The 24,743-nt window shown below is 37.4% G+C and overlaps 1 long non-coding RNA gene across 2 annotated transcripts; it reads left to right on the top strand.

The window, feature by feature from the left end:
* On the top strand, window positions 1-23,164 carry LOC110270654. Of its 2 annotated transcripts, none has more exons than XR_002360294.1 (3): window positions 1-554; window positions 1,617-1,619; window positions 23,124-23,164. It is a non-coding gene; the product is annotated as an uncharacterized LOC110270654 (long non-coding RNA). The 2 variants fall into 2 exon arrangements; XR_002360293.1 differs by lacking the exon at window positions 1,617-1,619 and adding an exon at window positions 20,857-20,859 and having other exon boundaries at window positions 1-560; window positions 23,124-23,142.

The following is a 24,743-nucleotide window of genomic DNA, read 5'->3' on the forward strand; positions in this document are numbered from 1 at the left end:
CTAAGTGTACTTGCCATGCTAAATGTATATGTGTTACCTGCAGTATTTGTAACATTCTTGTACTTGTCTTTATCTGCTTATTTGTCTGTGAAATGCTGACGGAGATGGAGGTGTGGAGGAATATCAGTATGGGACTTAGATGTTAAGGTTAAGTTAAGTTAGGTTTAGATACTCTTAGAAAACCACCTTTTTATGCCTCCTGTTTAATACTTTAAGCTCTATAATCTGAGTGTCGGCGTTCTAGGATTGCCTCTGGCATTCACAGGGCCTTATATATTATGTGTGTGGCACCTTTACCATACTGAGAACCTCCAGTTCTCATTCCATACTATGTTGTTGTTTTTCTGATGCAGGTCAAGAGGCGTCTCATTAGGCGCCTGGGCTCCTGAAGCAAAGTGGTTACTGGGCTATTTTGTTATACAGTGATGTATGTATATATATGTACCTAGCTTACTCTCCACATAACTTGTTCTTTTTATCCTCTTAGAAGTTTATGGAGAGACAGGATTTTGTTTATGTACATTTGGGTTTTGGATATGTATATATATATGTGTGTGTGTGTGTGTGTGATGAGCGGATAATTTATACGCTTTTTGGCATTGTTTTTACATAGTTTTTAGTATTATTTAGTTAGTTTTTAGTATATTTTTATTAGTTTTTAAATAAAATTCACATTTATGGACTTTACTATGATTTTTTTGTTTTTCTGTGATTTCAGGTCATTTCTGGCTGAAATTGAGGGACTTGAGCAAAATTCAGATTCAGAGGTTGAAGAAGGACTGCAGATGCTGTTGGATTCTGACCTCCCTGCACTCAAAGTGGATTTTCTGGAGCTACAGAATTCCAAATGGCGCGCTCTTAATTGTGTTGGAAAGTAGACATCCAGGGCTTTCCGGCAATATATAATAGTACATACTTTGCCCGAGTTTAGAGGATGCAAACTGGCGTTCAACGCCAGTTCCATGCTGCATTCTGGAGTTAAACGCCAGAAACAGGTTGCAAAGTGGAGTTAAACGCCAAAAACAGGTTACAAACTGGCGTTCAACTCCAAGAGAAGCCTCTACACGTGTAAAGCTCAATGCTCAGCCCAAGCACACACCAAGTGGGCCCCGGAAGTGAATTTCTGCATCATTTACTCATTTCTGTAAACCCTAGTAACTAGTTTAGCATAAATAGGACTTTTTACTAATGTATTTACATCTTTGGATAATTTTTTGATCCTTTGATCACGTTTTGGGGGCTGGCCATTCGGCCATGCCTGGACCTTGTCACTTATGTATTTTCAACGGTAGAGTTTCTACACTCCATAGATTAAGGTGTGGAGCTCTGCTGTTCCTCATGAATTAATACAAAATACTACTGTTTTTCTATTCAATTCAATCTTATTCCTTCTCTAAGATATCCATTCGCACACAAGAACATGATGAATGTGATGATTATGTGACGCTCATCATCATTCTCACTTATGAACACGTGCCTGACAAACACTTCCGTTCTACATGCAAACAAGCTAGAATGAGTATCTCTTAGATATCTAATACAGAGGACCGAGTCCGAGATATTAGAATCTTTGTGGTATAAGTTAGAACCCATGGACGGCCATTCTTGAGATCCAGAAAGTCTAAACCTTGTCTTTGGTATTCCGAGTAGGATCTGGGAAGGGATGGCTGTGACGAGCTTCAAACTCGCGAGTGCTGGGCGTAGTGACAGACGCAAAAGGATAGTAAATCCTATTCCAGTATGATCGAGAACCAACAGATGATTAGCCATGCAGTGACAGCACATTGGACCATTTTCACAGAGAGGATGGGATGTAGCCATTGACAACGGTGATGCCCTACATACAGCTTGCCATGGAAAGGAGTAGGAATGATTGGATGAAGACAGCAGGAAAGCAGAGGTTCAGAAGAACGAAAGGCATCTCTATACGCTTATCTGAAATTCTCACCAATGAATTACATAAGTATCTCTATCCTAGTTTATGTTTTATTTATCTTTTAATTATTAAAACTCTATAACCTTTTGAATCCGCGTGACTGAGATTTACAAAGTAACCATAGCTTGCTTCAAGCCGACAATCTCCGTGGGATCGACCCTTACTCACGTAAGGTTTATTACTTGGACGACCCAGTGCACTTGCTGGTTAGTTGTGCAAAGTTGTGAGCAAGAACTAAGATTATGAACGTGCGTACTGACTTTTTAGCGCCGTTACCAAGGAATGGAACAATCACGATTTCGTGCACCAAGTTTTTGGCGCCGTTGCCGGGGATTGTTCGAGTTTGGACAACTGACGGTTCATCTTGTTGCTCAGATTAGGTAATTTTATTTTAATTTTAAGTTTTTTATTTCTAATTTTCGAAAAATACATAAAAAATGATTAAATAAATAAATATTTCTTCTTTTTCGTTTTTCCAAAATAATTTTCAAAAAAATCCAAAAAAAATTTATAAAATCATAAAAACCAAAAAAAAAATCAAAAATAATTTTGTGTTTCTTGTTTGAGTCTAGAGTCAAGTTTTAAGTTTGGTGTCAATTGCATCTTTTTGATTTTCTAAAAAAAAAATTTATTTTCAAAAATTTCATGCATTGCATTCTTCATGATCTTCAAGTTGTTCTTGGCCAGTCTTCTTGTTTGATCTTCATATTTTCTTGTTTTGTGTCTTTTCTAGTTTTTCATATGCATTTTCAATTTCTTAGTGTCTGAATATTAAAAATTTCTAAGTTTGGTGTCTTGCATGTTTTCTTTTCTTGAAAATTTTTCAAAAATAAGTTCTTGGTGTTCATCTTGACATTCAAGGTGTTCTTGGTGTTCATCTTGACATTCAAAGTGTTCTTGCATGCATCAATTGTTTTGATCCAAAATTTTCATGCATTGAGTCTTTTTTATGTTTTTCTCTTTCATCATTAAAAATTCAAAAATCAAAAAAATATCTTTCCCTTTTTCTTCTCATCAAATTCGAAAATTTGAGTTGACTTTTTCAAAACTTTTTAAAATTTAGTTGTTTCTTATGAGTCAAATCAAATTTTCAATTTAAAAATTCTATCTTTTTCAAATCCTTTCAAAAAAATTCAAATCTTTCTCATTTTTCTTTTATGATTTTTGAAAATTTCAAAATAATTTTCAAAAATCTTTTTCTTATTTTTGTTTCATATTTTCGAATTTAATGCTAACAATTAATGTGATTGATTCAAAATTTTTAAGTTTGTTACTTGCCTAGTAAGAAAGGTTCAATCTTTAAACTCTAGAATCATATCTTTTTAGTTTCTTGTTAGTCAAGTAATCAACTTTAATTTTCAAAATCAAATCTTTTTAAATTTCCTTTTCAAATCTTTTTCAAAATAATTTTCAATCACATCTTTTTCAAAATCAATTTCAAAATCTTTTCTAACTTCTTTTCTAACTTCTTATCTTTTAAAAAATTAAGTTTCAAATCTTTTTCAATCAATATTATCTTTTTGTTTGATTCTTATCTTTTTCAAAACTACCTAACTAATTCTCTCTCTAATTTTCGAAAATCACCTTCCTCTTTTTCAAAATTCCCTTTTTTTTAACTAATTTTTTTAATTTTTAATTTAATTTGATTTCAATTTTAATTTTCGAAATTTAACTTTAAATTTTATTTTTTAATTTAATTAATTTTCGAAAATCCCTCTCTCTCATCTCCTTCTATTTATTTATTCATCTACTAATACTTCTCTTCCACCCAAAATTCGAACCCCATCTTCCTCTCCGTGTTCGAATTTTACCTCTTCTCCTTCTTACATTCTTCTCTTCTTATACTTGCATAAGGAATATCTATACTGTGACATAGAGGATTCCATATTTTCTTTTCTGTTTTCTTCTTTTTCATATGAGCAGGAACAAGGATAAGAACATTCTTGTTGAGGCTAATTCTGAACCTGAAAGAACTCTGAAGAGGAAGATAAGGGTAGCTAAAGCACAACTCTCTAGAGAAAATCTGACAGAAATTTTCGAAAAAGAAGGAGACATGGCCGAAAATAATAACAATGCAAGGAAGATGCTTGGTGACTTTACTGCACCAAATTCCAATTTACATGGAAGAAGCATCTCAATTCCTGCCATTGGAGCAAATAACTTTGAGCTTAAACCTCAATTAGTTTCTCTGATGCAACAGAACTGTAAGTTTCATGGACTTCCATCTGAAGATCCTTTTTAGTTCTTAACTGAATTCTTGCAGATCTGTGATACTGTTAAGACCAATGGGGTTGATTCCGAGGTCTACAGGCTTATGCTTTTCCCATTTGCTGTAAGAGACAGAGCTAGAATATGGTTGGACTCTCAACCTAAGGATAGCCTGAACTCTTGGGAAAAGTTGGTCACGGCTTTCTTAGCCAAGTTCTTTCCTCCTCAAAAGCTTAGTAAGCTTAGAGTGGATGTTCAAACCTTCAAACAGAAAGAAGGTGAATCCCTCTATGAAGCTTGGGAGAGATACAAGGAACTGACCAAAATATGTCCTTCTGACATGCTTTCAGAATGGACCATCCTGGATATATTCTATGATGGTCTCTCTGAGCTATCAGAGATGTTACTGGACCATTCTGCAGGTGGATCCATTCACCTAAAGAAACCGCCTGCAAAAGCTCAATAACTCATTGACATGGTTGCAAATAACCAGTTCATGTACACTTCTGAAAGGAATCCTGTGAATAATGGGACGCCTATGAGGAAGGGAGTTCTTGAAATTGATACTCTGAATGCCATATTGGCTCAGAATAAAATATTGACTCAGCAAGTCAATATGATCTCTTAGAGTTTGAATGGATTGAAGGAATCATCCAACAATACTAAAGAAGCATCTTCTAAAGAAGAAGCTTCTGATCCTGAGAACCCTGCAATATCAGAGGTGAATTACATGGGTGAACCCTATGGAAACACCTATAATCCCTCATGGAGGAATCATCCAAATTTCTCATAGAAGGATCAACAAAAGCCTCAACAAGGCTTTAATAATGGTGGAAGAAATAGGTTTAGCAATAGCAAGCCTTTTCCATCATCCACTCAGCAACAGATAGAGAATTCTGAGCAGAATCCATCTAGCTTAGCAAATATAGTCTCTGATCTATCTAAGGCCAATTTAAGTTTCATGAATGAAACAAGGTCCTCCATTAGAAATATTGAGGCACAAGTGGGTCAGCTGAGTAAAAGAGTCACTGAAACTCCTCCTAGTACTCTCCCAAGCAATACAGAAGAGAATCCAAAAAGAGAGTGCAAGGCCATTGATTTAACCATCATGGCCGAACCTACAAGGGAGGGAGAGGACGTCAATCCCAGTGAGGAAGACCTCCTGGGACGTCCAGTGATCAACAAGGAGTTTCCCTCTGAGGAACCAAAGGAATTTGAGGCTCATCTAGAGACCATAGAGATTCCATTGAACCTCCTTATGCCCTTCATGAACTCTGATGAGTATTTTTCTTCTGAAGAGAATTAGGATGTTACTGAAGAGCAAGTTGCCATGTATCTTGGTGCAATCATGAGGCTGAATGCCAAATTATTTGGTAATGAGACTTGGGAAGATGAACCTCCCTTGCTCATCAATAAACTGAGTGATCTGGATCAACTAACATTGCTTCAGAAGAAACATGATCCTGGAAAGTTCTTAATACCTTGTACCATAGGCACCATGACCTTTGAGAAGGCTCTATGTGACCTTGGGTCAGGGACAAACCTCATGCCACTCTCTGTAATGGAGAAACTGGAAATCTTTGAGGTGCAAGCTGCCAGAATCTCATTGGAGATGGCAGACAACTCAAGAAAATAGGCTTATGGACAAGTAGAGGACGTATTAGTAAAGGTTAAAGGCCTTTACATCTCTGCTGATTTTATAATCCTGGATACTGGGAAGGATGAGGATGAATCCATCATCCTTGAAAGACCCTTCCTGGCCACAGCAAGAGCTGTGATTGATGTGGACAGAGGAGAATTGATCCTTCAACTGAATGAGGACAACTTTGTGTTTAATACTCAAGGATCTCCTTCTGTAACCATGGAGAGGAAGCATAAAAAGCTTCTCTCACTGCAGAGACAACCAAAGCCCCCAAAGTCAAAGTCTAAGTTTGGTGTTGGGAGGCCGCAACCAAACTCTAAGTTTGGTGTTGAACCCCCACATTCAAACTCTAAGTTTGGTGTTGGGAGGTTCCAACCTTGCTCTGATTATCTGTGAGGCTCCATGAAGGCTCACTGTCAAGCTATTGACATTAAAGAAGCGCTTGTTGGGAGGCAACCCAATGTTATCTAATTATATTTATTTATTTTCCATTGCTATTTTATGTTTTCTTTAGGTTGATGATCATGTGAAGTCACAAAAACTACTGAAAAATCAAAAACAGAATGAAAAATAACATTGAAAACAGCACACCCTGGAGGAGAGCAATCTGGCATTTAAACGCCAGAAACAAGCATCTGTCTGGCATTTAACGCCAGAAACAGGCACCAAGCTGGCGTTTAACGCCAGAAACAAGCATCTGCCTGGTGTTAAACGCCAGAAACAGGCTATATTTGGGCGTTTAACGCCAGAAACAAGCAGCAGTCTGGCGTTAAATGCCAGGATTGCACTGCAAGGGCATTTTACACGCCTAATTGGAGCAGGGATGTTAAGTCCTTGACCCCACTTGATCTGTGGACTCCACAGGATCCCCACCTCTTCTTCTCTCCTCTTTACACCTTTCCACAACATTCTTCCCTAAAATAACCTCCACCAATCATCTCCAATTCCTCTCCAAAACCATCATACACCCACCTACACCCACCCAATCAAAATTCAAACCATCACTCCTTTATTTCCACACATCATAACCACCTTAAACCCCCAGTGGCCGAACCATTCACACACCTCCATCTCCTCCATTTTATTCTTCTTCTACTACTTCCTTTCTTCTTTTCCTCGGGGACGAGCAAACCTTTTAAGTTTGATGTGATAAAAGCATTGCTTTTTGTTTTTCCATAACCATTTATGACACCTAAGGCCAGAGAAACCTCTAGAAAGAGGAAAGGGAAGGCAAAAGCTTGAACCTCTGAGTCATGGGAGATAGAGAGATTCATCTCAAAAGCTCATCACTAAGAAAAGGATGGAGCAAACAAGAGAGTCCACTTATGGACCTCAACAAGAACATGAGGAAATTCCTCACCATGAAATCCCTGAGATGCCTCAAGGGATGCACTTCCTTCCACAAAACTATTGGGAGCAAATCAACACCTCCTTAGGAGAATTAAGCTCCAACATGGGACAACTAAGGGTGGAGCACCAAGAGCACTCCATCATCCTCCATGAAATTAGAGAAGATCAAAGAGCTATGAGGGAGGAGCAACAAAGACAAGGAAGAGACATAGAGGAGCTCAAGAGCACCATTGGTTCTTCAAGAAGAGGAATACAACACCCTCACTAAGGTGGACGCATTCCTTAATCTCCTTGTTCTTATTTTTCTATTTTTCGGTTTCCATGCTTCATGTTTAATTATGTTTATGTCTTTACTAGATGATCATTAGTGTTTAAGTGTCTATATCTTAAAGCTATGAATGTCCTATGACTCCATCACCTCTCTTAAATGAAAACTGTTTTAAAAACAAAAGAACAAGAAGTACAGGGTTTCGAATTCATCCTTGAAACTAGTTTAATTATTTTGATGTGGTGACAATNNNNTGAGTTAGGAGCTTGTTATTTTGTATCTTTGGCTCTCTATTCCTACTTTTATTATTTTATGTTTGATAGATATAGTTTTCTTCACACGCAAGTTATTCCATTTCCAGAGCGTTACGCTTTTTATTCGCGATTTTTATTTCCTCTATTTTTCAAGGCTCCTAGTTTATTATATTGTTTCTACTATTATTTGTACATATTTTATTTTAGAGGTCCTAGTGCCTCACCACCTATGTGTTACTGATGACAAGTCATCTTAGGGTAGTTTCACAAGCCTATTTCATTAGTTTTCACTTGGTTTTCATGCATTTTTAGGCAATAAGTAAGTGTTTGAGTGAGAATTTCATGCTTGACTTGATTCAATCAAACATTGGTAATTTTATGCATTTTTCATTAGATTTCTTGTAAGATTTAGTTGATAATATGAATGATGCAAGATTTGATGATTATGCCAAGGCTTTGATGTATTTTTTTGGTTGATGACAGGTGAAAAGATAAAGGAGAAGGAGCAATAAAAGCACTAAAAGAAGAATCACAATCCCAAGGTGGAAAAAGAGTGGAAACAGACTTAAGGAGGAGCAAAGAGGATTTGCAATCCTGACCTCTTTATACTCCAACAAGAATAACTAGAGCTACAAAACTCCAAATGAGGTGACTCTAGTGGCATTGGAAAGTAGGAATTCAGAGATTTCCAAACATATATGGAACTGCATGGTGGACACTAAATCTGATGGAGAAAACTTACCCCAAAAGTGCAAAGATGAACATACTATCAACCTGCAGTAAGGCCAGCTAACCTCTTCACATTCCAAGGAGGATAACTTGAGCTGTAGAGCTTCGAATGATGTGCTCTCAAATGCATTGGAAAGTAGACATCCAGATATTTCCAACGATATATATTAGTATGGGGTGAACATTAAGTTTGGGTCTCAAAAGCTGGTGTTAACTTTGGCCTCTAACGCAGCGTTCACTAAGTGAACGCCACGTTCACTAAATTGAACGTTTTCGGCCTCCAAAGCAGCGTGACCATGCCTTCTTCAAAGGACCATAACTTGAGCTACATATGTCCAATTGATGCGCTTCCAGTTGCGTTGGAAAGCTGACATTCAGAGATTTCCAAGATGTATAACAATCTATATTTTGCATGAAATTGAAGCACAAGTTATAGGCATCTTTAAGGCCCAAAAACCAACCAAGGAAGGCTCAGCAAAAAGGGTAGCGTTCAAAAAGTGAACGCCACGTTCACTAAGTGAATGTTTTCGGGCATAATGGGCCATGGGAGCAAGGCGCACGAGTAAAGCACACAAAGGAAGCAACCAAAGGAAGCTAGCGTTCAAAAAATTGAACACCACGTTCACTAAAGTGAATGTTTTCGAAGAGAGAGCCAAGGAAAGAATAGCGCGCACTAAGAAGAGCCACCCACAAGGAACTACGTTCAATAAGTGAACGTGAAGTTCACTAAGTGAACGCTAGCAACCAAGGCACACCAAGGGAGCACCAAAGGCATGCCTTGGAAAAGTAAACTGGGTGTTCACTTTCCAAACGGTGTGCTTCCCTGGGAGGGAACCAAATGCACCCAGACCCATGCCACTTGAACCAAGCCATCCAGATCCACTCTTCTTCAAATCCAAAGCAAGTAAAGCCCATTATCATCACTCAAAGGCACAAGAAATAGTTAGAATAAGAATTTCATTTAAATTGTAATTTGTTTTCAATTTCAATTTCATTTTTATTTTGTAAAGCCTATATAAAGGCATCAATTTCAATTCATCAAAAAAAGGCTGGCTCTGCTAGAGAGCAATAGGAGTATGAGTAGGATAGAATAGAACACTCTCTACATTTCAGAATTCAATTTAGCTTTATGCAATTTCCATTTCTTACACCTCTCTACTACAATATCTTCTTCTGCAATTTTTCAATTTAGTTTACATTGAGCTTGAGTTTAAATTTTTTGTTCCCATTGCTTCCAATTTACTTTCATGCAATTTTAATCTTCTTTAATTGCTCTGAGTTCTGATTTACTGCTTTTATTTAATTTTCCAGCACTCAGCCCCCTTTACATTTGATGCAATTTACATTCCTTGTTCTTTAAGGTTCTGTTATTTAGTTCCTGCAAGTTAGATCTGATGCAATTTTACTTTTTTGTAATTTAAGCTTTAGCTAATTTACATTCTGCACTTCACTTTCACTGTAATTTACTTTCTGTATTTTAAAATTCCTTACAATTTCCTTTTTGTCGCTTCAATTTCATCCAATTCAACTCTGTTAGCTTGACTAAACTAATCACCTCACTAAAGTTGCTTGATCCATCAATCCCTGTGGGATCGACCTCACTTTTGTGAGTTATTACTACTTGATGCGACCCGGTACACTTGTCGGTGAGTTTTGTGTGGAATCGTTTTTCCCTCATCAGTTACATCCTAGGTGTAATACTCTGTGTAGTAGGGTGTTACATTATGGTATCAGAGCAGTTCGTTCCTGTAGAGCCTGAGAAATGGACTGATTATGCTTTTGAGCATACTCTATGTGAGACTATGTGCTACTTAGGATATCAGACTGGTATGTGTAGCATACGTGTTCGTGAGCATGCATTTGGGACTTAAAAGTATTAATCTTGAGATGTTGAGACTGATCACCTTAATATCAATTATTTGGTGTGAATAAGAACCAAATAGCGTCTCATGGGCGCGGTCATGGGCGTAATCAAGGTCGAGGATAGAGAGGTAACGAGATAACTATACCGATGGACAGTTTGACTAACTTCGGGACCGCCATGACGAGTGCTGTTACTGCCATTGGTGCTGTTGCTACTATGACCAGTCGAGCGATGGATAGGATGGATCCACAAGCTTGAATTGGCAATGATGGTGGAAATAAACGTGAAGGCAAGAATAATGCCCCAAGTGCAATAGTACCATTGGAGATAATGGGTTATCCAAAGTTAACTAATATAGGTCAGACAACGGGAGAAACCTCCAGAAGAAATGTGTTGGCAAGGAATAATTGCTGGGAATATTTTACAGAGAAAAAGGAAAAAGAGACAAAGATTACACTTAGTAGCAAAAATTTCAAGAGGGGTTATTTTGTTACTTCACGCTCTCAACGCCAAAACAATGACCGAAGGAACGACAACCGTCCGAATCTAAATTCAGATAGGGAAACTAGTACTCGACCGGAAGACTTAAGATGCCCAAGATGCAATAAGTACCATCTGAACAGACCATGCAGAGCTGGGCTAGGTGTATGCTACAAGTGCGGGAAGCCGGGGCATATGGCTCGAGACTGTTCACACAGAAATGCTGGGATGCAGCCGAATCTGATTTCCAGACCTAAGGTAATCATAAACTGGTAGTTGAATTTTGAACTTCCTTGTATATCGTTAATATGTGATATTCATTCGTAATATATGACGCGTGTTGATAAACGTGAAGCCTAAGTCGATGATAGGTCGAAGGCTGTTAGTTGTTAAGGCGGGGTAATATTTAGTTAACTTAGAAGGGTGAACTAGTTTGGAGTGTAGTTAGGTTTAAAATAGATAAGGGTTAGAGATGAAGATATTCTGAAAACTGCTTTTATAACCCATTATGGTCATTATGAGTATGCGGTGATGTCTTTTGGATTGACTAATGCTCCAGCAGTATTCATAGATTACATGAACAGGATTATCCGGCCATACCTAGATAAGTTTATCATTGTCTTCATTGATGATATTCTTGTTTACTCTAAGACTGAGGAGGAGCATGCTGATCATTTGCGAACTGTGCTGCAAATTCTGAGAGACAGGAAGTTATATGTGAAGTTATCTAAATGCGAATTCTGGAAGAGTGAGGTGAAGTTCCTTGGTCACGTGGTGAGTAAGCAGGGAATAATTGTGGATCCTGCTAAGGTGGAAGCAGTAATGAACTGAGAGCGACCAACTTTGGTGACAGAGATCAGGAGTTTCCTAGGTTTGGCGGGGTATTATCAGAGATTCATTGAGGGATTTTCGCAGCTCGCCTTACCTTTAACTAAGTTGACTAGGAAGGATACGCCTTTTGTTTAGACGTCAGAGTGTGAGGAGAGTTTTCAAGTATTGAATCACAGGTGGACTATTACATCCATGTTGGTATTGCCTGAACCAAGTGAACCGTTTGAAGTGTACTATGATGCATCACTAAAGGGTTTAGGGTGCATTCTAATGCAGCACCGGAATATTGTAGCATATGCTTCACGGCAATTAAGGCCGTATGAGATGAACTATACGACTCACGACTTAGAATTTACTGCTATTGTGTTTGCTTTGAAAATCTGGAGGCATTATCTCTGTGGTGTCAAGTTCTACATTTTCTTAGACCATAAGATTTTGAACTATCTTTTTGAGCAGAAGGACTTAAATATGCGTCAAAGGAGATGGATGGAGCTTCTGAAAGATTATGATTTTGAATTGAATTACCATCTAGGAAAAGTGAACGTTGTGGCGGACGCCTTGAGTCGGAAATCCTTATATGCAGCTTGGATGATGTTGCGAGAAGAAGAGATACTAAAGGCATTTCAAGGTTTGAACTTAGGAGTTAGAAAAGAATCTGGAATTCTGTATATGAGTCAGTTGCAGATCTCAAGTAATTTTAAATCAGAACTTCTGAAGGCTCATCGAGATATTGAAGCGTTACGTAAGATATTGCCAGCAGTTGAACAGGGAAAATAGTGGAAAGTTTTAGAAGGTCAGGATGGTTTATGGAGATTCAAGAACCGGATTGTTGTGCCAGATGTCGGAGACCTACAATAGAGTATCTTGAAGGAAACTCATAAGAGTGAGTTCTCAATTCATCGAGGGAGTACCAAGATGTATCAGGATCTAAAAAAGATGTTTTGGTGGCCAGGGATGAAGAAAGATGTAGCATTGCATGTATCTAAATGTTTAATATGTCAGAAGGTTAAGATTGAGCATCAGAGACCATCAAGAACCCTTCAACCTTTGGAGATTCCACAATGGAATTGGGAGAGTATAGGTTTGCCTAGAACCGGTCTGGCTGTGACGCTATTTGGGTGGTTGTGGATCAACTGACAAAATCAGCTCATTTTTTTCCCATTCGAATAAGTTGTACAATGGAAGAATTAGCTCGAATGTATATCAAAGAGATTGTCAGATTGCACGGCATGCCTTCTACCATTATATCTGATAGAGATCCTCGTTTCACATCAAGATTCTGGGGAGCTCTTCAACGTGCATTTGGAACTCAGTTGAGTTTAAGTACTGCATATCACCCTCAGACGGATGGACAATCAGAGAGAACTATTCAGATCTTGGAGGATATGTTAAGGGCTTGTGTCTTGGACCAGTCGGAGATCTGGGATCGGTATATGCCATTAGTGGAGTTTGTTTATAACAATAGCTACCATGCAAGCACCGGAATGGCTCCATATGTGACTCTGTATGACAGAAAATGTCAATCTCCACTATGTTGGTATAGAACTGGAGAAAGAAGTTTGTTAGAGTCTGAGATGATAGCTGAAACTACTGAGCAGATGATGAAGATTCATAGCCGAATGCTTATAGCCCAAAGCCGTCAGAAGAGCTATGCTGATCTAAGGCGAAAGCCTTTGGGGTTTGAAGAAGGGGAGCATGTCTTTCTGAAGGTTACACCAACCACTGAAGTTGAAAGATCTATTAAGACTAAGAAACTGAATCCCCGTTATATTGGACCGTTTGAGATCCTGAAAAGAATTGGGCCAGTAGCTTATAGAATTGCCTTACCGCCGTATCTTTCAAATTTGCACGACGTGTTTCATGTCTCACAATTTCGGAAGTATACTCCTGACGCAAGTCATATTCTGGAACAGGAACCGATCCAAGTGAGAGAAGATCAAATGCTTCCAGTAATTTTGGTGAAAATAGATGACACTAGTATTAAACAATTGAACGGGAAAGAAGTATCTTTGATAAAAGTAACTTGGAGTCGAGCTGGTATTGAGGAACACACTTGGGAACTCGAATCATATATGTGGAAAGACTACCTGCATCTCTTTTCAGGTAACTGCATCTGAATTTTGAGGGAAAAATTCTATATTAGGTGGGTAGGATGTAAACCCCGTTAAATTAGTAAATAATTAGTCAACAAATTAGTTTTTAATAAGGAAGATTAGAAATGTGAATATTATATTAAAGTAGGATAGATCTCATCGAGATGAGAATTTTGACACTAATTTCGAGAAAATCGGTCCAAGATTAGACTGAACGGGCCAAATCGGTTGAACCGGGCCTAAATCGGGCCTGTAGGCCCAACCGGACCAACCCATTAAATGAGCTTAAAGCTCCTTTCTTTCTTCAAATGCAGCAGAGGCAGCAACGTAATAGGGGGGAGGAGAAGAGAAACGTACCGAAACCCCTACGTCAAGTCCCGAACGCCGTAACTTTTCTGTCCGAGTTTCGATCGCCACACCGTTTGCGGCCATGCGTCCACCGCGTCGAGCTCTACGTTTCTACCAGAGAAATTTCTTTGGTAAGCCATTATCACTTCCAGCCATTCTTTTTCCATATTTTCAAATAATTAGAAGAAATGTTGAATTTCTTTGATTTCTGATGTTCTAGGATCTAATTAGCTTGAGGGAAATGTTCACTCTTGCTTATGTGAAGCTTGGGTTAGGTGAGGATACGATAATTATATTTTAATTTCATTGAATTTGAGCTTTGAGTATTAAATTGGGTATATATGTGTTATAAATGTGTATAAGGTTGTGAATAAATAATTGGAGCTTGGAATTGTGGATATTGGAACTTGGAGGAAGTTGAGCCTAGTGGTTATTGAATTTTTGAAGGGCTGTGTTTGTTTTAAATAAATTGCCTTGATCGTTACGTGGGAATCGGCCAAGGTATGGTTTAGGTTTCTTGCATTTAATATATAATTTTCTGTGAAAATTTAGGCTAGATGACCATAGGATAAGTTGGAATGCAGGTGTATGTTTAATGTTTAGTAATTTGTTATGGAATATACGTGGTTGGTATTTGTGGATAATTAGTAATTAATTATGGATGGTGGTTGTTGTTATGTTGATTTGGAAGGAAACATGGTTGAATGTTGTTATTGACGATTAAGTTTGGTTAGTTCCTGTTGGATAGTTGGTAATTTAAATATGTGGGGGATATTATTATTGATGTTGATATTGGAAGAAAAAGTGGTTGATTGGTTGTTTACATGCTTACAAGAACATTGAATGGAAGCTTGAAGGAATTGTTGAGAAATGAAATTGTTTAGTTGATAAATGGTGTAAAGTTGTGTTGAGTCTTCCTATTGGTATATGGTGTTAGATTTGGAATATTTAACAAGGAATGGAATGGAGTTTTGATTGAAAATTGAGGTTTGAATATTTTTGCAAAGGTTGATTTTTGGCCGAATTTTGGCGAGGCATAACTTGGCATCTGGACCATCAATTTGTTCCCAAGTTGTTTTAAAATGAAAATTGGGTTCGTGATGTTTATGCCGTTCGAAGAACGGAAGGAAAATGATTTAAAACGATTGAGTTATGCCCGTCAGAAGTTTGCATAATAAATATGTGGTTATGCTGCTGAGATTTGCAAAGTTTGCAGCTCTCTGGTAATCTACTGCTGCTTTTAAAAACGACGTACGTCCACGTGTACGTGTGGCACTTGTTCCAGCAAACATGATTTTTAAGGTTTTTAAAACCTATTTCAAACTACTAAACCTCTATTATCATTCCATTGGTCATAAATAATAGTGTTAAACCTGATAATCAGATGAAGTTAGGAAATGGGGATAACTTGAAGGTGAAGTAAAGTTGAAAAGTGATAAATTGATTATGAGATGTTATGGATAAGTCATATATATTACTTGACTGGATATTCTGATGAAAGATTACGTACGAAATTTGGCTTGAATGACTTAATGATCTGAGATACGAGATTCCCTGGATAAAGTATCGTGGCTTGCCACCACGTGTACCAGGTTGAAAGCTCGATACTCTGTTGACCCTACGACGTAAGTGTGACCGGGCACTATAAATTCCTGGGAATGTAACCCCCATTGAGCAATATTGATTATTTGAGAAAAAGCTATGCATAGACTCTTGGGGATGCATGTCGGTGGACAATCTAAGGTTTTCAGACTTGAATTACTTGTTTGTGCATTAATTAGGTGTGCCTAAGTGTACTTGCCATGTTAAATGTATATGTGTTACCTGCAGTATTTGTAACCTTCTTGTGGTTGTCTTTACTTACTTATTTGTCTGTGAAATGTTGATGGAGATGGAGGTATGGAGGAATGGCAGTATGGGACTTAAATTTTAAGGTTAAGTTAAGTTAGGTTTAGATACTCTTAGAAAACCACCTTTTTATGGCTCCTGTTTAATACTTTAAGCTCTATAATATGAGTGTCGGCGTTCTAGGATTGCCTCTGGCATTCCCAGGGCCTTATATATTATGTGTGTGGCACCTTTACCATACTGAGAACCTCTGGTTCTCATTCCATACTATGTTGTTATTTTTCAGATGCAAGTCGAGAGGCGTCTCATTAGGCGTCTGGGCTCCTGAAGCAAAGTGGTTACTGGGCTATTTTGTTATACAATGATGTATGTATATATATGTACTTAGCTTACTGTCCATATAACTTGTTATTTTTATCCTCTTAGAGGTTTATGGAGGGATAGGATTTTGTTTATGTACATTTGGGTTTTGGATATGTATATATATATATATATATATATGATGAGTTAAGTTATGGTCAACTCATTTCTTTCATCCAAAAGTTTGCTTCGAAGATATCAATCAAGCCATTGACAATTGGGAGATACCCAAAATCCCCCAAGATGAGCTTTATGTCCCTGACGACAACAAAAGAAAATCAGACTATATCATCAAAATCGCTGAAAATAATATTCCTCTAGGACCAGACTCCAGTGAGGAATTCCATCTCTAAACCAAACAATCTGTCAGAGAACATGCCCGTCACTACAGATATCTTCACATAGGGTGTGTCCAAGTTGTAGTCAAACCTCTCATCCGAGAAGGCTTGAATGCTTCCATCCTCATGTGTCTCAGAGATATTAGACACAATGACTTCCAAGATTCCTTAATCGGAACAGTTGAAACAAGCCTAGGACACGGTCCGGTTTACTTCAACTGTTTCCCAAACAAAACAGTCAGTTTGCTAGATGTCAACATCCTTGACTCTCTTTTCCTAAACATTCGAATTCTTGGTCTTAACATGAAGGAAGGATCCATCCCAGCCACCTTAATCTATAGGATCTAGTACAAGGTCATGAATACTTGTAATTCTAGAGTCCTTCTCAAAACTCAAGATCGTGAAACTACTTTGTTTGTCACCGACATGACAAAGGCCAACGTCACGGTCCCAAGGCTCATAAAGTGGGATGAAATTGACCCTCCTGAGTCATGGTCAATTGATAGAGCCATTCCCACCCAACCAAGACAAGCACCTCTTTTACGAGAAATAAAACAGGATGAATCAGGGAAAGTAAAGATTTTCTTTGATAGACAAAACTCTTTTTCCTCTAGATTTGAAGCAGGAACATCTAACGATTTTGCTTCAGCAAGAAGATCTTTTTCAGTGACTTCTCAATCCCAGTTTTCAAAAATCTGGAGACCCATAAATTCTGAAATTCATATTTTGGGATTACAAAATAATTCAAACATTTCTCAAGCAGTTTACCAAACCGATGATGATGATGTTGAAATACAATCTTCTCATCAATCTCCAACATACTCTTCTATGAATGATGGTACCCATGAGTAGCACAGAATTTGTTATAAATAGAGAAGCTTTACGTAAAAACCTTTACTCTGAGGAGTATGACCTCCGCAGAGAATGGTATTTACGTACTTATACAGCTGCTCAAATCTCATCATTCAAAGAAAAATATTACAATTTTCTAAATAAGGTTAAAATGCATATTCCTTTCTTTGAATGGTTTCATGCTTATTCCATCAAAAATGATATTGATTACCCTTTCAAAATTAAACAAATTTTGCTTTCAGCAAATGTTATTTCAACTTGGAAAGTCAAAGATGGGAACTTAGTCAGATCTGAGTTTCCCCCAAAAGGAGCTTTTGTTATTTCAAATACGGAAGGACATAACCCTGTTACAGCCTCTCCTTTTATATAAAAAAATATAGATGAAGCTGTCGCCCCAAAAGATATTAAAAATCTCATTGAGCAATCAAATTATACCAATAGAATTTTACAATGCTTGGGTGACAACCTTTTATCCTCAGGATCTACTTTCTCTTTGAAAAATGTTTCTGAAGCCTCTACTTCTAAAAGTATTAAGAAACCCCTTTTTAAACCTTTCAAAATGAGTAACAGGGCAAAACAAAGTCTTAAAGCCTTTATTTTATAACAACAATCTAGCGATTCAGAAGTCATGCAAAAGATTGACCAACTTTTAAATCATTTTACTACCGTCTCTGAGACTCCTACAAACTCTGGTGAATCTACATCTCGTATTCAGACCCGCTCATCCAAGGCCATTAATGCCATTGGTCATGATTCCAATGATTCTTCCTCTTGTCAAAGTGACGATTCGGACAAATCATCCCTTAAAGTTAGCCCAATTATAACCAACTCTCTAACCAAGTGGAAGGGTCTAACCAAACCCTCTGCATATGGTTATAATCGTGTCTCCGCTCCAGATCTAGCTCTTGAAGAAAGAGAACTGGGTTTTGTCAGCTTCAACGCCAATAACTTCTATGTATGGAATATAGACGGCAAAACAGAATACAACATCATGAGCATGCTTCAACATATGACCATGGTAGGCATAGCCTATCAAGCTGCCCATGAGACCTCAGAGGAAGCAATATCCAATTTTTGGAAAGAAAAATTCCTTGCTGGACTCCCCAAATCCCTGGGAGATACAGTGAGGGACAAAATTCCTATGATGAGTTAAGTTATGGTCAACTCATTTCTTTCATCCAAAAGGTTGCTTTGAATATTTGTCAAGATGATAAAATCCAAAGGCAACTTGCTCGTGAGAAAACCCAAAATCGTATTGATATGGAAACTTTTTGTGAACAATTTGGTCTTCCTGCTTGTCATCCAAGGAAATCTAAAAGACCATCCAATCAAAAAATTTTTAAACCTAATACTGAGAAGAATTTAAAAAAAAAACAGAAAAGGTTTCCAAAACCCCAAAAATGAGAAAAATTTTCCAAACAATTTTCAAAAATACCTTGATCCTCAGATTGAATGTTCTGATGATGACTCTGGACGAGAATCCTCGGATTCTGATGTCAAGTAGATTAGTGTCTTATCCAAAGATCAAGATCACTTATTTGATGCTATAGAGGCTATTGGCGATCCAGAACAAAAGAAAAATTTTCTTTTGAAATTAAAAAGATCTTTACAAAAAGAGAAAAATCCAAAAATTTGGTCCTTAGCAATAAATATGATGTCAAACCCATTTTCAAAAAATTAGAAAAATAAGTTATTCATCCCATAACCATTCAAGACCTCCAGAATGAGGTTAACAATCTTAAAAGGGAAATCAAGGAAATCAAAAGAAATCAAGACAATCATCAACTCATTCTCTTGCAATTAATACAAGAGGAAGAATCTGGTGATGAAGAACTTGATTCTCTTTTAAACCAGACTGAGTGTTCTAAGGAACAAGAAAATAAAATCTCTAACAACAACGAGGGAAAAGAAATTTTGAGAATAATAAATGTATTCTCTTTTATGAAGCATCGTGTCCATATCCGAATTGTCGTTAAAGATTTTATTTTCGACACCATTGCACTCTTTGACTCAGGTGCAGATTCGAACTGTATTAAGGAAGGTCTGATCGCCACAAAATATTTCGAAAAGTCTACTGAACACCTTAGCTCAATAATGGGTGAAAGGTTAAGTATCAATTTCAAACTAACCGATGTTTTTGTAGAAAAGGGTAATCTCCGAATTCCCACCGAATTTATCATAGCAAAGAATATCAAAAATGATGTAGTCTTGGGGACACCTTTCATAATCCTTTTGTTTCCTTATTTGGCAGATTTTTCTGGACTAACCTCTTTTGTGGGAGGACAAGTAACTATCTTTGAGTTCCTAGACTCGCCAAAGTAGAGATCCCTAAACCTAATTGAATCCAAAACCAAACAGATCTGCTTTTTAAAAGAAGAAATCTCTTTCAAAACCCTTGAATCACAGCTTTCTCAACCAAAGATTCAAGATAAGATAAAAAATCTTTCAAATCAAATTGAAAAATCTATCTGTTCTGATTTGCCTCATGCCTTCTGGAATAGCAAAGAACACATTATTGATCTTCCCTATGAAAAAGATTTCAAGGAATCAAAAATCCCTACAAAAGCTCGCCCTATTCAGATGAATGAGCAGCTTTTGCAGCATTGTTAAAAAGAAATTAAAGATCTTTTGGATAAAGGATTGATTCGTCCTAGCAAGAGTCCATGGTCCTGTTCTGTGTTTTATGTTAATAAACAAGCTGAAATAGAACGAGGAACTCCTAGACATGTCATCAATTACAAACTTTTGAACCAAGCTTTGCAATGGATTCGTTATCCTATCCCAAACAAAAAGGATTTGCTTAATAGATTAAACTCAGCAAATATTTTTTCAAAATTTGATATGAAATCCGGTTTTTGGCAGATCCAAATCACAGAATCAGACCGATATAAAACAGCATTTACTATTCCATTTGGTCAATATGAATGGAATGTAATGCCTTTTGGTCTGAAAAATGCCCCATCTAAATTTCAAAATATTATGAACGATATTTTCAACCCATACTCAAACTTTGCAATCGTTTATATTGATGATGTTTTAATCTTTTCCCAAACTTTACATGAACATTTCAAGCATGTTAAAACTTTTATGTACATCATCTAAAATAATGGTCTTGCTGTCTCTAAGTCGAAAATTGTTCTCTTCCAAACTAAAATCTGTTTTCTTGGTCATATGATTTTCTAAGGAACTATAACCCCAATTGAAAGGTCAATTTTTTTGAAGAAAAGTTTCTAGATTATATCCTTGATAAACCTCAGCTCCAGAGGTTCCTAGGATGTCTCAATTATGTCTTGGATTTCATCCCAAATCTTAAAAATCTCATTAAGCCTCTCCATGATAGGCTTAAGAAAAATCCTCCACCATGGACAGACAAACATTCTGATATTATCAGATTTTTTAAAACCAAAGTCCGCAATCTTCCTTGTCTTTACTTACCTGTTCCTCATGCATTCAAGATAGTGAAAACAGATGCATCAGATTTAGGATATGGGGGTATCCTAAAACAAAAATTGCATGATAAAGAATGTATCATTACATTTACATCCAAACATTGGAATAGTACTCAACAAAAATATTCCACTATCAAAAAGAAATTTTAGCCATTGTTTTATGCATCACAAAATTTCAATCTGACTTAATAAAAAATTTTTAGTCTGAGTTGACTGTAAATTGGCCAAAGATGTTTTACAAAATGATGTTAAAAATCTTGCATCAAAATAAGTGTTTGCTAGGTGGCAAGCTATATTAAGCATTTTTAATTTTGATATTGAGCACATCAAGGGCAACTCAAACTCTCTCCCTGACTTTCTCACACATGAATATTTGCAGGGAGACAAGCAAAAAGACAATGCCTAAAAAGGCAACTTTAGCCTCAGCAAGAGGCAGAGGCGTTCGCCTAGCCCTACCCGGGCCAATCAAAAGATCTGGGTCCAGCACCGCAACAGGGTCATCTACCCAACAGCCTCCTCAACAATCTGGGTAATCTACCCAATAACCCACTCAACAATCCATTGAACCAACAAACAACCAAGCCAAACAAACTAAGGCAGACTATGTCTTCCCAATCGAAACCCTCTTGACCTTACAAGACCAGGGTCTCACTAAACTCAACAAAAAATATTGGGCTGACATTTGCAGTGAGTCAGATGAAGAAATTGACTTAGCTCAACTGGTATCCCAAATGGCCAATCATAAAATAGTCATACAAATAGGAAAAGAAAAGGCTATTGTCCAGACACCTCAAACATCCTCAACCACTACCAAAACACAAAAAGCCCAAACCAATTACATGTCCACAAACAAAACCTCAAACATTATCCATATGGAGCCTGAATTCTGGGATAGCTCGCCAAACAAAGTCATCCCAAAGATTTTCCCTACTGGATTCCACTTCAGGCCTTTGGCACCCAACAAAACCCGCCAATTTTACGAATTTATCTTAATAGATACTGACTCAGTATCTATTAAACACTACAAGGACAAAACCAATCCTGAATTTATAACCCATTCAACTATCCAAATCCTCAGAATTTTGTCCCCAAAATAATTTGGGAACAATCTAAACAAAATTCAAAAATTTTCTCAAAATTATGACCCAATAGGTTTTAATTATTAGGACTACATGGAAGCCTGGACTAAAGTATTTTGGTTTCAAAATACTCAGTACAGATATTCATGGTTAATCTATTTTAAAAGAAAAACTAATTATATTTTTCCAAATTGGTTCTACCAATGGTGGGACTTCTTTGGGCCAATTCCAGAAATTCTACCCTCACCAACAGATGAAGGGTATAAACTTTTTCAATCAAAATTTAACAGTCAGAAAACATGTGTTCCTATAATGTTAAAATTTTTCTCAATATTTTCACTGGCATGGGTATTTTCCTGGCAATACAAATATGCAAAATCAGACCACTGCAAATCACTTCCAATCCTACAAAGGCATGGTTACGTAAAATGGTGGTCTCAATTTGATTCAGATATGGTCAGAGAATGGTTCAAAACCAATCCACATAGTCAGAAGATTTCAGATCCGGAAATGGCTTCATTTCTGAATCAGAAAGCTCAAATAGCTGCAGCCCTTGCAGGAGCTCAATCAAAAGAAACCTTGGCAAAACATCTTCAGTAAATCATGCAGATGATCAAAGAAGATGAAAAACACAAAGAAAATCCTACTTCGTTAGCAGAATCCTCAACCGGTTATAATCAAAATGAAGATGACTGCTTTGGAATTGACCTCGGCGAGGATTAGTCCTTAATCACGAAAAATATGTAATCAGAAAACATGAAAATAATCAACTTGTACTGTACAAATAGTACCGGTTAGCTTCACCTGTACTGTAGAAACAGTAGAATTTCCATCTATTAAAGGAGGCCTCGTTCTCATTGTGAGGCACCCTTCAGTTTACACAATATAGAGAGAAGTTAGAGAGAGAAGCTCTGAGAGTTCCCTCGTAAGCTCTCTAGCTCTTCTTCTTCCCTTTTCTTTCTTTTCCAATCTCAATCCTTCAATAAAAGTTTTATCTAGTTCTTCAATTTCTTATTCTTCATTTTACATTTCCTGCATCTGCATTTGCATATGTGTGCGGACTACCGCCGCATCTAACTCCATACTAACCTACATATGTGTGTGTGTGTGTATGTGTGTGTGTGTGTGTGTATATGTGTGTGTGTGTGTGTGTGTGTGTGTGTGTGTGTGTGTGTGTGTGTGTGTGTGTGTAAGTATTCTCCGGCCAGCCTTGACTTTGCAGGCTGAGTTAGGAGCTTGTTATTTTGTATCTTTAGCTCTCTATTCTTACTTTAATTATTTTATGTTTGATAGATATAGTTTTCTTCACACGCAAGTTATTCCGTTTCCAGAGCGTTGCGCTTTTTATTTCGTGATTTTTATTTCCTTTTTTTTTCAAGGCTCCTAGTTTATTATATTCTTTCTGCTATTATATGTACATATTTTATTTTAGAGGTCGTAGCGCCTCATCACCTCTGTGTTACATCTTAGGTGTAATACTCTGTGTGGTAGGGTTTTACATATCCGGTGGAAACGCATCATTGATAGAAGTGGAATCACTTTTAATGTGTTCAAGGTGACTCATGTGGTCCGCCACTAAATTTTGGGAACCACTCCTATCTTTGATTTCTAAATCAAATTCTTGCAACAGCAATATCTAACGAATTAACCTTGGTTTAGACTCTTTCTTAGCTAATAAATATTTCAAGGCTGCATGGTCTGAATATACTACCAGCTTAGTACCAAGTAAGTAAGCTCGAAATTTATCCAGAGCAAAAACAATAGCCAATAGCTCTTTTTCAATGGTAGTATAATTAGACTGAGCACTGTCTAAAGTCTTAGAGGCATAGGCAATAACATATGGGTCCTTACCTTTGCGCTGAGCTAGCGCCGCTCCTACCGTATAGCTTGATGCGTCGCACATGATCTCAAATGGCCTACTCCAGTCAGGCCCTCTCACAATATGAGCTTGGGTCAAGGCAACCTTCAGCTTGTTAAATGCCTCCATGCACTCTTCACTCAACTCGAACTCTATATGCTTCTGTAGTAGACGGCATAAAGGCAGTGCTACCTTACTAAAGTCCTTGATAAATCGCCGGTAGAAACCTGCATGACCAAGAAATGAACGGACTTCCCTCACAGAGGAGGGGTAAGGTAAACCAGAAATAACATCTACCTTTGCTGGATCAATAGATATACCAGTATTAGAAATAACATGGCCTAGAACAATACCTTGCTTCACCATAAAATGACATTTTTCAGAATTAAGTACAAGGTTTGAACTAGTACACCTTTCTAATACTCTAGCTAAACTATCCAAGCAAAGGTCGAATGAATCACCATAGACACTAAAGTCATCCATAAAATCTTCCATATAATTCTCAAGAAAATCTGAGAAAATACTCATCATGCATCTTTGAAACGTAGCCGGTGCATTACATAAGCCAAAAGGCGTTCTCTTATATGCATACGTTCCAAAGGGACATGTAAAAGTAGTTTTCTTCTGATCTTCTAGAGCTATATGGATTTGAAAATAACCTATATAACCATCTTGAAAATAGTAGTGTGATTTATCTGACAAGCGATCAAGCATTTGATCGATGAAAGGAAGTGGGTAATGATCCTTGCGAGTGGCATGGTTCAAACGCCGGTAGTCAATGCACACCGTTCAGAAATTTTGCACTATTGTAGCCAAGAGTTCTCCATGCTCATTCTTCACTGTGGTAATGTCAGACTTCTTCAGAACTACTTGTACTGGGCTGACCCATTGATGAGATGAGAATTTATCGTCGATCTAGAATCAATCAAAACAAGAATCAATTCGTTGGTAGCATA

The sequence above is a fragment of the Arachis ipaensis genome, chromosome B04 (genome assembly GCF_000816755.2).
Source record: "Arachis ipaensis cultivar K30076 chromosome B04, Araip1.1, whole genome shotgun sequence".
NCBI classification, from domain to species: Eukaryota; Viridiplantae; Streptophyta; class Magnoliopsida; order Fabales; family Fabaceae; genus Arachis; species Arachis ipaensis.